Source organism: Canis lupus, chromosome 16 (assembly GCF_048164855.1).
Source record: "Canis lupus baileyi chromosome 16, mCanLup2.hap1, whole genome shotgun sequence".
In the NCBI taxonomy this organism is placed as follows: Eukaryota; Metazoa; Chordata; class Mammalia; order Carnivora; family Canidae; genus Canis; species Canis lupus.
In genome coordinates, this window is record NC_132853.1 from 34,070,389 (window position 1) to 34,086,317 (window position 15,929).

At 35.6% G+C, this 15,929-nt stretch overlaps 1 protein-coding gene and 1 long non-coding RNA gene across 21 annotated transcripts in view; one reads left to right on the top strand and one right to left on the bottom strand.

Annotated features, from left to right (window-relative positions):
* The window catches only part of MBTD1 (mbt domain containing 1), a 68,975-nt gene that overhangs the window by 3,721 nt on the left and 49,325 nt on the right, over positions 1-15,929 (top strand). For 3 of the 20 annotated variants that reach the window (XM_072779996.1, XM_072779994.1, XM_072779997.1), the window contains exon 3: positions 394-483. The exons of the other annotated variants lie outside the window; for them this stretch is intronic. The gene's annotated coding sequence lies outside the window, so the exon portion shown is untranslated. The remainder of the gene's footprint in view (positions 1-393; positions 484-15,929) is intronic. 20 annotated transcript variants of the gene reach the window in all.
* On the bottom strand, positions 4,733-7,717 carry LOC140606509 (uncharacterized). The gene is made up of 2 exons (XR_012008858.1): positions 7,638-7,717; positions 4,733-4,930 (listed from the first exon to the last, which is right to left on the bottom strand). It is a non-coding gene; the product is annotated as an uncharacterized lncRNA (long non-coding RNA).

The window sequence follows — 15,929 nt, forward strand, 5'->3', positions numbered from 1 at the left end:
TCAGGGTTTCGAGTCCAAGAGAAAGGTGAAAACATCAAGTCAATAGAAGAGGATGGAATTTTTTTAAGATTTTATTTATTTACTCATGATAGACATAGAGAAAGAGAGAGAGGCAGAGACACAAACAGAGGGAGAAGCAGGCTCCATGCTGGGAGCCCGACCTGAGACTCGATCCCAGGACTCCAGGATTGCGCCCCGGGCCAAAGGCAGGTGCTAAACCACTGAGCCACCCAGGGATCCCCGAGGATGGAATTAAAATAGTTAAGATTTGCCTTCTAACACTAGGTTATTCATAACTGTCCAACACTAACCTTTGGTTTTATATAAAAATTGTAGATTGGTTTAGATTTAATCATGATTGTTTAATGACTTTTTTCTTTTTTTTTCTTTAAGACTTACACAAATTTAGACTTCTTTTTTTGCTGGAACCCACAAGAAAGAGTGGAAAGAAAATAATTCCCATTTGAAAAAGCCCAATTTGAGGTAGGATGAAATGATTAAGAGAGGTACTGGCCAACTAGGTTAGTGTTTCAATTCTGCCACTGACTAGCCTCCCTGCACTTGTCAGATGAGATCCTAAGCCTCAGTCTTCTCATCTCAGAGTTGAAGGGCTGGTCTAGAATCAGCATTGTCCAAAAGAACTCCTTGCGGTAATAGGAATGTCTTATATGTGTGCTGTCCAATATGTAGCAGCCGCTAGCCATATGTGGCTTTTGGGCACCTGAAATGTAGCTAGTGCAATTAAAAGACCCAGTTTTTTTCTTTTCATTTAATCAGTGAAAATTTAAATAGCCATAGATCTGCCATGTTGGACATGCAGATATAGAAGAGTGTTTTCCAAGCTTACCTAATCATTAAAACCATCTCTTAGGGGTCTTGTAATAATACAGGACTCTCTTCTGGTGATTATCATTCAGTAGGTCTGCAGTGGGGCTTAGGACTGTTTTTAATGCATGCCCAAAGTTTTTATCAGATTGATCAGGGAAACACCGTATTTGAATATTTCTGAACTCCTTTCTAGTTCTCACTTTAGTGTTGACAACTTAAAGTTTAACGTAGTAGAAATAAGCTCTAGACAAAGTTGGCAAACTGGCCAGGCTCTCGCTCTGCTACCTCCTGACCTGTGATCTTAAGCAAGTTGCTTAACCTCTTCAGGTGTCATCTTTCTCACCTACCTGTGGGCCAAGCTGCAGCCCTGCCTCATTCCCAGGGTTTCTGTAAACCAATCAGATATGATGACCAGCATATAAGAAATTGTGAGCTGGCATTAATGATACAGTATTAAGAGATGATCTCAAAATCCCTTTTTCCTTTTTCACTATACCTGTTACTACTTTTTATGGAATAGGTCACATACAATAACTTACTAATTAATTCAGTAATTTTTTATTCCCCCAACTATTTGACCAGTTTGTAGTCTCTGTAGAGGACATGCATAGTAAATCTAGCCCTTTTTTGTGTTTCTGTTGCTTAGCATAATCTGTCTATATTGCTCAATAAATATCGGATGGTATCATCTATTGCTTTACTTTTAGACCTCAAAACTTTAGTTAGCTGGTCGCAAGATTATTGTATACACCAGAAAAATAACTCCCTTGTGTGTATGTATGTGTTTAATCCTATTTTAATTGCTTCATTGTTAATAGCCCATGATTTATTATTGTTTAGTGATAATCTATCTTTTGCACAACCAGCTGCAAATATATTTTCAAAGACAGACACCAAGAGACTATCATCATCTTAGGTCCATGTTTTTAGGTTGTATCACACCTGTTTAACTTATTTTTTGCTGTGTTAACATATTAATAAATGAGCTCATTTGATTGCTCAAACTACATTTGTACTACTGCAATTCCAGCCGTAGCATGAATTCTATTATTTGCCTTAGAGTAGATAGCTGATAATGATCTTAAAAACCCTCTTGGCTACTGCCTTTCAGGCTTAATTTTGACCCGGTCATCTTATTTTTAATTAGCTTTTCAGGTTCATACTTAAGGATTCATAGCTTTCTTTTGAAGAACTGAAAGCCCATCTGTGTGAATTACTTTATCATACGTCCTGTGTAGTAAGTGATGTTTTCCTTATTTAGAAGAGAGGGAAACTGAGACCCAAGTAATTGTAACATCCAAAGAGTCATGATAAAACCAGAACTTGAACCCAAACTGATAGAAATGTGTACTTTTTGTATATCCAAGAAAAGCTCCCTTTTGCTCACTGTTGCTTTAAACTGTAGAATACTGTTGTGTGGAATACTGTCCTCTCCTGTTCCTGGATATTTTTTTTTTGTTTCTTTGAGGGGGTTACTTATATTACTGCTTTCATTTCCTCTGATTGTATCATTGACATGAATTTATTCTTTCACATTGGTTTTGTGGAAGACAAAAAACCAGTAATCCCAAATCCTCACCATTCATCTTCCTCTTAATAGTAAGCTGAAAACGAAAGAAGGCATATCTGTTAAGGCCAGTGAATTTTATCACCATGCCAGACTGCTTTTCATCCTGATGGCAAAATGAGGAAAACCAGTAAGAGCTAAATAGCTCCTATTGAGTCCAGTCATCACATCTCTTAATTCATTTCGTTTTAACTTTGAGTGTACACAACCTTCAAATTCAAGGATTTAGGAAACTTATATTTCATGACTAATATAAAACCTGGAAAATGATGTGGGCCCCTATACTGCCCTATTGGTTTGGATGATGAGGAGCTGATTAATTTAGGATGAGTATTCATATTGAAATTATACTATTATTACTTGGTTGTGTATTCATGCTTGCATTTAGAATCTCAAATATTTTCTGTAAAATTTTTCCTAGAAAAATTTTACATTTCAATTCCTTTGTAGATTTTATAGGGTACAAGATTTCATCAGGGCAATAATTATAGCAGGGAAATGGAATTTTACTGTAATTTATGGTTTTTCCTTATATTTTGTCACTATAAAAACTTTATTTTTTCACTAAAGAAATATTACACATTTGTTCTTTAAAAAAAGAAAAAAAACATAGAAATATTAAAATTGTCCTCCCATTCCATTCTCACCCTGTTAATAGTTTAGCTGTTCCTCCTAGGATCTTCCTAAATGCATATATGAATGAAGATACATCAATCTGTGCATATGCCAGCATACATTGTTTCTTTTAATAAAAAGTGAGTCATGCTATTCCTATTTTGCAATTTACTTTTTTCACTCAGTATCTTACCAATTACTAATGATTCCCCTACTGTTGGTTAGATTGTCTCCAGTTTCTCACTATTATGTTATCACTGCAAGAAACCTCTTCCCATATAGGTTCTTGTTTCCTATGGAGTATTTCTAAAGAACAGATTCCAGAAAGTGGAATTACATGGTCGAAAGGCATACTCTTGTGTTTTTTTGTTTGTTTGTTTGTTTGTTTGTTTTTAAGATTTCACAACTAATGTCAAATTGTCTTCCTAGAAGATGGCATAAGTTTTCCTTCCTGTCAAGGATCTATCAGGACTATTTCACACATACATTTGCCATGCCAAATATCATCAATCTTTCCATTTTTATCAGTTTAATGAAGCTTTTAAGTATTTTATTTATTTGAGAAAGAGAGCATGAGTAGGGGGAAGGGCAGAGGGAGAAACAAGCAGACTCCCTGCTGAGTAGAGAGAGCCCAGGTCTCTGGCATCATGACCTGAGCCAAAGACAGACACTTAACCATCTGAACCCCAGGCACCCCACCAGTTTAATGAATTATTTATTTGAGAGAGAGCTAACACAAGTGACAGAGGGCAAAGGAAAAGGGAAAAGCAGACTCCCCACTGAGCAGGGAGCCTGATGTGGTCCCATGACCCCTGAGATCATGACCTGAGCCAAAGGCAGATTCTTAACCAACTGAGCCACCCAGGTACCCCAGTACTTTTAATTCTTTTAGGTTTTTTTTACCTAGAATCCATCTCCATAATTCTAAGTATTAGGCATATATCACTCAGTATATGAATTCTAGATATTTTGAGTTCCTTTGTAATCCATATGTGCCACAGTATTAGGTGAGATTTCTCCTCCTGCAGTCATCCTATCACCTTCTACTCAAGGTCTTAAATAGTCACCTAACGTGATTTTACAGTTTTATTTTACAGAGCAGTGTTCAAAAAGGCACATTACTTGAAGTAGTAGTTTTTGATCATTGCTATGTAAGCTTACAGAAGTTGGCCGACAGAACAATAAGAAAGGGAAAAAATAGAGAAAGGTTAAAATTTAACATTGGTCTAAGATCATTTTCTTGATTCATATTGTTAGTGTTCATTTTAGCTGTATGACCTTGGGCAACTTGCTTAGCTTTTTGGAGCCTCTGCTTCCTTATCTGTAAAATGGGAATAATAGTAGTTATGAGGATTAAATGCATACTATACATTAAGTGCTTAGAATGTCCCTTGCACATACTGAGCGTCCTGTAAATATTATATTAATTGTAAGAGACTATTTATTTATTTATTTTAAAGATTTTATTTATTCATGAGAGAGACAGAGAGAGAGGCAGAGACACAGGCAGAGGGAGAAGCAGGCTCCATGCAGGGAGCCCGACGTGGGACTCGATCCCGGGTCTCCAGGATCACACCCTGGGCTGAAGGCGGCGCTAAACCGCTGAGCTACCCGGGCTGCCCTGTAAGAGACTTTCTACAAATTACTAGCAAAAATAGTCCAGTAAGACATTGTTGCAGAATTTATGAACTCCCATAGGACAAAACATGTTTCTGAGCCAAATTAGATGAAAATGAAGTAGATTTACTCTGGAAAACAGATGACACAAAAGGTAAATCTGATGATAGGTAAAGTGTTTGAAAAAATGGCAAAACCAGTATTTCTTTGATAGTAGTACTTAATTATGTATGTGTAGACTTCTAGTTTTGGAGAACATTGGCAGCAGCCTGATCCAATTTCCCCATGCACCTTTCTGTCAACCTATAAGGCAAACAGAGCACGTATCCATCACACATCACCCATAATTCTTCAGCATTATGAAGAAACATTACCACAATCTTCAGATTATCTCTAAGAGAAATAAGTTAGATTCCATGAGCTCCTTCTGCCCAATTCTTTGGATGTGAAGAGTGAGAGAAGGCTTAACAGATTCACTGATAGAGTTTAAGGCCATGAAAGACTTAGATGAAGCACAGATTATCACTTCCAAAAGAAAATCCAACACTTAAGTTCCAAAGTACTGAACATAGGTTTGAAATTTGGTAGTTTGCAGCTTTAGGCACAGAGAAAAGTTTAAAAGTAAGCAGTGCCAGAATTGGTAACTTAAGTTATAAGCAGTGCTTCATAGGGAAGGGGTGGAGACATGGCAGTAAAGAGAAACAAGGAAGAGGAGGAATTAACACTCCTTCAGAAAAAGAAAGAGAAAGTAAACTTAGAAGTGTTCTTGAGCCAGGAACTCTTGACCATGAAATGAATACAAACAGGAAAGAATGGACTACACACAGAACTACTATAGGAAAAAAAGTAAATCAGAGCATTTCAAGTGGTGGAAATCTTCCCCTCCCCCACCCAAAAAACATAAGAAAATTAACATAACAACACTCAAAATGAAATAAAACATCTTCAAACCCATGTTTGGAGATATGGGGAAAAAAAACCTTGAATCAGAAATATAAAACTAAGAACAGAAATGAACAAAAAAAAATAGGAAGAAATAAAATCAGAATAAACTCAGAAAAGAGAAGGCAAAAAACCTCAGAAATGAAGCTTAAGTTACAAAGGTTCCCATCAAACAGTAGATTCAAATGCAGATATAATAAAAGGCATAGAAGAGAAGCAGGAGAGCAGTCAAGAGAATGAAAATAAGATTCTTTTTTTTTTTTTTTTTAATTTATTTATGATAGTCACACACAGAGAGAGAGGCAGAGACACAGGCAGAGGGAGAAGCAGGCTCCATGCACCGGGAGCCTGATGTGGGATTCGATCCCGGGTCTCCAGGATCGCGCCCTGGGCCAAAGGCAGGCGCCAAACCGCTGCGCCACCCAGGGATCCCAGGAGAATGAAAATAAGATTCTTTTTTAACTGACACTTTAAATGGAAGATGGGTCTAAAAAGTCTAATGTGTGCCCCCCCCAAGAAGGAAAAAGAATAAAACCATAATATCCAAGAAAACTTTCTGGAAATAAATATCTAAGTCTATACATCAGAAGTTCATACCATGAATGTAAACTGCAGGACTTAAATGATACAGAAAAATTCTCCAGGCTTCCAGGCCAAAATGATGAAGTACCTTACAAGGTCCAGAGAAGTAGACTGGTATCCAGTTTCTCAAGAGCAAGATAATAGTGGAGCAGCATAAGGAAAGAAAATGCCAACCAAAGATTTTTATATCCATTCAACTATCTCTCAAAGATTAAGACTATGAACAAAGTTTTAAACATACCAAGAATTCAGTGAATTCTGTACTCCCTAACCCTTCCTGAGGAAACTGTTGAAGGATGAGCTTCATCTAAAGAGATGTGTGGGAAATTTTCTACAAAAAGATAGGATTTCATGTTTCTATTTGAACTAAGGTTAAAATCAGGAGTAGGGATGTAGGTAGAATAGTACATAAATGTTTTAGGTTCTGAGAAAGTAGAAAGAAGGCAACTAAAAAATACGGGAGGGGAAAGGAAAAAAAATTAGATAAGACTAATGATTATAGGTTAAATATCAGCAAGGAAATCAGATGATACGATCTGAAACTGAAAAGATTAAGAAAAAGGATACATAGGGGATCCCTGGGTGGCTCTGCGGTTTAGCGCCTGCCTTCAGCCCAGCGCGTGATCCTGGAGTCCTGGGATCGAGTCCCACATCAGGCTCCTCCACGGAGCCTACTTCTCCCTCTGCCTGTCTCTGCCTCTGTGTGTATGTGTCTCATGAATAAATAAAATCTTTAAAAAAAAAAAAAAAGATACATAGAAATATAAAAGATTCAAAAGTAAGCATTAGGAAAAAAATACAAACCTTTGAAAACACCGAAATGTTTCAAAGGCCAAAGAAAACCCATCAAGAAAAATCATGATGCAATTGAAATCAAACCTACCAGTCACATCCATGAGGATTCTTTCACCAATAAAAAGATTTTCAGATTGGCTCAAAAATCAGAACCCAGCAAACTATAATGTCAGTTATATTTCAATAAAAAAGAAGGAACAAAATCAAAATCCAACTTTTTAACATAAGAGACCCTTAAGACAGTTTAAAAAGATAGAGAAAAATCAATCAAGCAAATAGAAATAATAGGAAAGCAGGATTGGCAATGATGAAAGCAAAATAGAAGTCAAACCAAAAAGCAATAACAAAGGAGAACAGTCTGTAATGCTAAATCCCTAATTCACAACAAAAATGTGACAGTTACTAGTATATATGTATGAAATAACAGCAATAATCTTTATAAAGCAAAAACTAGAAATGCAAGCACTAAAAAGCACAAAAATTGGACGCTGACACTTTGAGCACAAGACAGGTGTAATACAAAGTAGGGATGTAAGAGATCTAAACACAATGAAGCAGATCTTCAGGTGTATCTATCACTACATCCTAAATACAATATACTCTCTCAAACACAAAGTGTTCACAAAAATCGGTCATATGTTAAGAAAACATCAGTAGAGCCTATACAAGAAAACAAAAAGAGCATTTCCACCTTGAAATTTAGAAGCCTCCTTGTTCACCTCATACAAGAATGTTCATAGTGACTTTATTCAACATTCAAAGTAGTCAAATCTGGATAGAGAACGGATAAACATACACTGTTAAAGTACAATATTAGTAAAAAGCAATGAACCATTTATACATACAATAACATGGATAAGTCTGAGAATACTGTGCTGAGTAAGCTGAATTCAATATAAAAAGCTCCATCAAGTTTTATTCCATTTAAATAAATATATCCAAAATTAACCTGTAGTACTAGAACTAGTACTAGAACTTTTCTGGGAGAGGAGAAGGATTAAATGGGAAGGGACATGAGGGTCTGACAAAATTTCTACATCTTGATACACATTCAGAATTCTGCCTTATTTAGAAGAGGATAACGTCCTTGGGTAAAGGAGGAACGTAAACAAATTACAGAGATCCTAAAAAATTATGATAATGAAAATATTACATGCAACTGTGTGAAGTACATTGAGCAGAGGAAAATTCATAGTTCTAAATATTTGTTAATAAAATTCAGTAAATTTTTAAAATCTTAAAGGCTCTATTTAGTCATTGGTAAATTGTGCAGCATCCAATCTAGCAGGTAGAAAGGCGCTCCGATCAAGTTCCTTTACAAAACGAGAAATTTTTATAAACCAAAGTGTGTGGGAACAAGGAAGTTTACACTGGGCACTTGCTGATTGGTTAAAGCTGATTGCTTTTCTTCCTGGAGCAGAGGGAAGTCTTGGAGCTGGGTCAGGCATTGTGTGTTCTGAGCAGGCACTCACTGATAGTTTACTTAGGCTTGCCTTTTCAGGGAGAGAGGAACATAACGACTTCATTACTTGCTAAGGTGGCTTTAGCCTAAGCAGCTCCATCTTGGGCCTAATCAGGTTACTCCATCACAGTAAAAATAAAACAATGAAAATAAATAATTCCCAATTCAATAAAAATAAAATAATTCCCAACTCAAAAATTAAAAAACAACAAAGTAAGCCCCATTAAAAAAAAATAAATAAAGATAAAAGTGGAAATTAAGGAGTTAACAGAAAAACTGTACACCAAGTTGATGAATCGATCCTGGACCTTTCGGGGAAAATTCATAAAATGAATAAGCTACTGGTTTCATCAAGGCAGAAAAGAGAAAGCACAAAATATACCAAATAAGAAATGAGGTCAAAGAACATGATATGGAAGACATTGAGAAAGTCACATGCAACTATTTTACACACATCTATGCAAATAAATCTGAAAACCTAGATGAGGGACACCTGGGTGGCTCAACAGTTAAGCACTTGCCTTTGGCTCTGCGTGATCCTATAGTCCCACATCGGGCTCCCTGCATGAAGCCTGCTTCTCCCTCTGCTCTGCCCTTCTCTCTCTGGGTCTCTCAATAATAAATAAAATCTTTTAAAAAAAAAAAAAAAAAAACCTAGATGAAATAGATTCTTTTTTTTTTTTTTTTTTTTTTTTTTTAAGATTTTGTGTGTCAGCACAAGCAAGGGGGAGAAGAGGGAAAGGGAGAATGACTCAATCACAGGACTCGGGATCTTGACCTGAGCCAAAGGCAGATGCTTAACCAACTGAGCCACCCAGGTGCCTCTCTAAAGATTTAAAAAAATAAACTTTGAGTGCCAGAGTGGCTCCATCCATTAAGCATCCACGTCTTGATCTCAGGGTCAGGAGTTAAGGCCCCATGTTGGGCTCCAACACCAGGCATATAGCCTACTTTAAAAGGAAAGGAGAGGGGCGCCTGGGTGGCTTAGTCAGTTAAGCGTCAGAATATTGATTTTCAGCTCAGATCATGATCTCAGGTTGGGAGATCAAGCCCCATGTCAGGCTCCACACCAGTGTGGATCCTACTTAAGATTTTCTCAAAAAATGAAAAAGATTTTTAACTTAGTTTTAGTAGAAGAAACAAATTTGTCAAGGAGCTAACCCACAAAACACCAAACCTACGTGATTTCACAAAGGAATTCTACAAAAGCTTTACAGATCATACCTTCCCAATGCTACATGAATTACTTTAGAACATAGAAAATGCAGAATAACTTTGCAATTTTTATGAAGCAAAAATAACATCAATTTCTAAACCTGATAAAGATGGCACAAAAATGAAAATTATAGATCAATATTTATGAATATCAGTGCAAAATCTTAAATATTGTGCAATCTAACAGCACATTAAGAAAATACATCATGATGAAGTGAAAGCTTATATAGTAGGAACATAAGGATGATTCAGTATTTGGAACTCTTGCTATAATCCACCATATTAATGAGCCTAAGGAGAAAAATCATATTCTCTTTATGGATGCTGAAAAAAATCTGGCCAAATTCAGCAAGCATTCCTAACTCAAAGGTTTTGAGAAGGGTAGCCCAGGTGGCTCAATGGTTTAATGCCGCCTTCATCCCAGGGCCTTATCCTGGAGACCCAGGATCAAGTTCCACGTCAGTCTCCCTGAATGGAGCCTGCTTCTCCCTCTGCCTTTGTCTCTGCCTCTGTGTCTCTCATGAATAAATAAATAAAATCTTAAAAAAAAAAAAAAGGTTTTGAGAAAACGGAAATGGATACATCCATCAGGTGATTTTCATAAATACAGATGCATAGATGCATATATATACACACCTAAATCCTAAGACTAGCATTTTAATAGACATTAAAGTCAGAAACAAAGTAAAGATGCACATTGTCTCTGATATGTGACATACTGCAGATATGTACAAGTACAGATAGGAAAGAGAAAACAATTGTAGACATAGTAATGGGAAAGAAATAAAAGTTTCTTTACAGGCAGCATGGCATTGATAGTTCATCTGGAAAGCCCCAGAAAATCAATGACAAAACTATTTCAAAGTATTTTAGGAAGATTGAAGGATATAAAATAAACCTTTATGTACTCAGTAAACAATTACACAATGTAATGAGGGGAAAATGCATTACAATAGCAAGAAAAAGGATACTTAAATTTCTAAGGATTTGGTTTTAACAATAATCATAAAAATCTATATGAAGCAAACTAGAAAACATTTCTTGAAGACACAAGGTGAAACTAAACAATTGGAACAACATCCTTTGTTTTTGGTTAAGACCTCTCAACCTTATGATGTCACTTTATTCCTCAATTAATTTAATGAGATCCTAATACCAACAATTTTTGTATAGAGCTAAACTAGTTAATACTGGAGTTCATTTGGAAAAATAAGAATATCAGAACATTAAGGAGAAGATCTTTGTGATATAACCCTAACAAATAGCAAAATAGGTAGCCTGTATAATTTGAAAAACAAGACATTGGCACATGGATAGACCAATAAAGTACTATAAAGTCCAGATACAGATACAGCTACATATGGAAACCCAATGCTTTATTAAAGTAGTATTTCAAATCACTGAAACAAAATGGACATTTTAATAATGCATGTTGGCACCATTAGATAGCCCCTTAGGAAAAGATGATATTAGGGTCAATTCTTCACACCATGCATAAGAATAAATTCCAAATGGATCAGAGGTCAAAATATTTAAAAATGCACAAATAACAAAATATGGGTGAACTTTTCTATGCAGTGATTATAAAGAAAAGTTTTCAATGGGTCAAAATCAAGTTTTTGTTTTTTAAGATTTTATTTACTTAAGAGAGACACAAAGAGAGGTGGACACAGGAGAAACAGGCTCCATGAGAGACATGGAGAGAGAGGCAGAGACCTAGGCAGAGGGAGAGGCAAGCTTTCCTCTGGGAGCCCCATATGGGACTTGATCCCAGGACCCCGGGATCACACCCTGAGCCAAAGGCAGGTGCTCAACCACTGAGTCATCCAAGCATCCCAAAATCAAGTTATAAAAATAAAAATACTGATAAATTTTACTATGTTTAAAATTTTTTTTAATTGCATGACTTTATAACAAAATTTGCGATATGTTACAAAAGGTAAATTCTTAAATGCACAGAGCTTTGAAAAAAACATAGGCTAAAACCCCTAAAGATAAAGGGCAAAAACACACATCACACAGACCTATGAAAGAAGACAAAAATGGCTCTATATGTATAAAACCATACTGAGCATATCCTGGTTTTTAATGCCAATCCCCACTGAAAAGAATGAGAGCACCTTGGAGAAAGGGTTGATTGAGGATTGGAACAACGTAGGTACAAAATGATACTGGAATATCTTGATATGTCAGAAAGTAAGTCAATACCCAGCACTATTGATGGGAGCTTTTCAATGGGATGCAGTGCATAGGAATCCAAGCAGCTGAATATGGGATAATTTGAGCCCCAAAATAAGTGAGGACAGTAATAGATTATAAACCGCTGTAAATGAGGTGTGAATTCATACCGATTTTAAAATTTGCAAGATTGCTTATTAGTTGCAAGGAAAAATATGGTAAGAAAAATGGGACAACAGCATGAAAGAGTGATTAAAATTAACATTGGCAGAGAGGGCCCAGATAAGCATCTTATGCCTCTAAGATGTAATATTCTAAGAAAGTTATCTCATGGTATTATGGGGATACATAACTTGATGTAATGAAGAAACATGAGGATCCTCAAATGAGAAACATTCTGTTAAAAAGATGGGAAAGGAGCCTGCAATCTTTGAGATTACAGGAAACTAAGGGACAAATATGACCTGTGATCTTAGACTGAGGGGAAGAAATGCTATATAAAGGACATTATTGGGTCCATTGGACTAAGGTTGGTACATTGGGGAAAAGTATCGCATTGATGTTTAATTTCCTGAAACTGATAACTATGTGCTGTAATTAGGAGAGAACAATTTTATTTTTAGAAAATGCATACTAAATTTTAGGCAAACAAAAAGATATGATGTGTGTGACTTACTCTCAAATGATGTAGCAAAATGTCTATGTTTAGAGAGAAGTATAAAACAAATGAGGCAAAATGTTAATAATTGGCAGGTTAGAGTACACAAGATTTCATTGTACTATTCTTCCAACTTTCCTAGAAGTTTGAGGTTCTTTCCAAGTAGAAGATTAAAAAAAAAAAAAAAAAAAAAGACCACACTGACATACCATTTTTCATCTGTTATATTCGCAAAAACACTCTCACTGTTGGTCGTGCAAATGCAAAATGGTAAAATTTCTATGGACAGAAATTTGGTAATACTTAATTAAATTACATACACATTCACTCTTCTACCCAAAGAATATACTCTGATGGTTTACCTCAAGTAGTTTTAAATGTATATGCACACGTGTGTAGGTTCGTTTATTGTAGCAATACTCATAACCACAAAACATTGAAAACTGCTAACTGTCCAAACAAAGGAGATTGAGTAAACACACACATGTACTGTACAGCTGAAAAAAGAATGAAGAAAATGTATATGCACTGAAATGGAGTGATTTCCAGGATATGTTTCTGAATTAATAAAAGCAAAGGACAGAGAAATTTTAAATTATGTGTGGCCTTTTCTGTAAGAAAAACAAAATAAATATACTTCTTTACCTTTTCAAAATATACAAAGGAAGGATGAACCAGAGAGCAGTAAAGTTGATTACCTGCCTACAAAGGTGAATGATGGAGCAGGGAAGGAAATGACATTTTTCCAAGTTAAAACTTCACATATAGTTCTTATACTTGGAAGCAGGGCAATTTTTTAGGCAGTCCCCAGAAATGAAATTAATCGGGTAAGGATAGTAGGAAAGACTAAAAACCAAACTCGACTTATTTCAATAAATAACAACACGTTGAAGGAGGGAGAAATAAATAATCCAAGTAACTCTTAAACTCATTACTCTGACCTTCAGTTTAGGGAGATGGAACTACAAAGAAATTCTAGACTTATAAATTTGTTTCTTGTAGCTTATGGATGTTGTGCTTCTGAAACTATTTAAATGTATAAAAAGACTGAGCAAATGAGTACATGTAATTTGTGTGAGAGCCAGGGTTTTTCACTCTGAAAGAACAGAGTTCCAAATACAGATTTGGGGAAATAAGGAAAAACCCTGAAGCATGGATCAGAATTGGAGTTGAAAGTCTGAACTCATGATTTTCTAAGATACATACGTGTATACATATGTCACATACACATAGGTGTATATTCCAACTCCCATCTACTGAAGAGCCCAGAGACAAGAGACCTCAATAGCAATGAGCACATGGTGTACCTGTATCTTTATTTCTGATATCTCTCACTAAAAGAAACCGGGGCTCTTTGAAGAAATGGTTGATTCTAAGGTTGGGACAGGAAAATGAGTATAGGATAAGGCTGGAATGTCTTGTTATGCCAGAAAGTTAAAGAATTGCTCAAATAATGATAGAGGCTTGTTGGAATGACATGAGGCTTAGGTTCCCATTGGCTGAATCTGGAACAGTTTGAGTTCCCAGATAATTTAGGATTATAAAGAGTTACAAGCCACTGAAAAGTAGGAATCCATGAGTGGTGGGTACCCATAATAGAAAAAAGAGGGATCTTCCCTACAGAAGAATGTCAACTGAAAATATGGAAGAAAACTCTGGGGCTGGAAAATCATATTTACAGATTGGGCAAGATAATCATTGGATGCTAAATCTAGAGTGAAATTTTCATGAACAGAATATTTGCATGGTCTCTAAGTATCTCCCTGTAAATTGTTTACTAAAAGAGGGGAAATAGTAAGACTACAATGGAGAACCAGACCACACCTATACCAGATTTTCAAACTTCTCATAACTGATAAAAGGCAGGTGGAAATCACATAATCTAGATTTGCTACTTTGAGAGACAGCATCAGTTAGAGAGTATTTCAACTGGAGATATACAACTGGAGAGAAAAACCTCACATAAACCCAAAAGGTGGAAATAACTTATTTTAGAAAAGGAGAGGAAATCTATTTGGAAGAATTCCAAATTGTGTGGATGCCCCACTATTGAGGAGAAGGGAGCATAGCTCCCCACTTCCTAAGTGTGGAGTTCACGAAGTCCCTTAAAAAGTACAGTATGCAGGGGGGTTAGGAAGTCATTTTATAATGGAGAAAAACCTGAAAAATACTGCTGCAGGTAGAGGTGATCAAGGTCAGTACCAACAGAGGTGAGTCATGTGAATAGAATGTTTCCTTGTATGATTTGATACAAAGGGTACTTTATAGTACCTCTGATTTGTTTTCCGAAAACTACCCCAGTCTGTTCATGAGGAAATTATGAGACAAATCCTAGGAGAGGATCATTCAACAAAATACCTGACCAGTAATCCTCAAAACTGCCAAGGTCATCAAAAACTAGGAAAACCTGAGAAACGGTCACAGCCAAGAGGAGCTTTAAGGGCATGACAACTAAAAGTAATATGGAATTTTGGGATACAAATAGAACATTAAGTAAAAATGAAGGAAATGCAAAAATAGTTTGCATTTTCTAGCATTTTATATAGAATTATACAGAATGTGCTCTTGTCTGGTTTTTCACTCAGCATATTTTGAGGTTTCCATGTTATGTGTATCACCTCATTCTTTTTATTGCTAAGCAGCAAGATGGAATCACTGTGGATATGCCGTAATTTGTTTATTCACTCATCTGTTGATATTTGGGTTTTCAATTTTGAGCTATTACAACTATTCTTATATATGTATGTCTTTGGACATATTTTTTCATTTATTTTAGGTAAATAGGAGTGGAATGGGTAATATGTGGTTTACATTTAGCATTTTAACAAACTGCCTCTTTTGCAAAATGCTTTTGTTCTATTTACTTTCCCATCTGCAATGTTTTAGAGTTCCATTTACTACATAGACCATAGAGGGGTTTTTTTTTGTTGTTTTTTGTTTTTTAATTTGGGGCAATCTAATAACATCGATGTATGAGTATCTCATGGTTTTAATTTCCTAATGACCAGTGATGTTGAACATCTTTTCATGTCCTTATTTGCCATCCATAGATCTATGAATTGTTTGTTGAGATGTTGTGCCTGTTTGTTTTTTAATTGGACTGTTTCAGTTATTGGTAGCCCTGTATATATCCTAGATACCAATCCTTTATCAGACACATGACTTGCAAATATTGTTGTCCAATCTGTCTCTTGTTTTATTCTCTTAATAGAGAATAAGGGAAGCCTGGATCAGTTTTTAATTTTGATAAAGTCTAACTTACCAGTATTTTTCATATATGGATCATACTTTAATGTTATACTTTAGATGTTATACCTAAAAATTTTATGCCTACCTAAGGTCATAAAGATTTTTTCCTATATTTTTTCTAGGAGTTATATAGTTTGAATTCTTACATTTAGGTCTGATCCATATTTTTTTTTGTAATTCATTTTTTAAAGACTTTTTTAAATTTATTTATTCATGAGAGA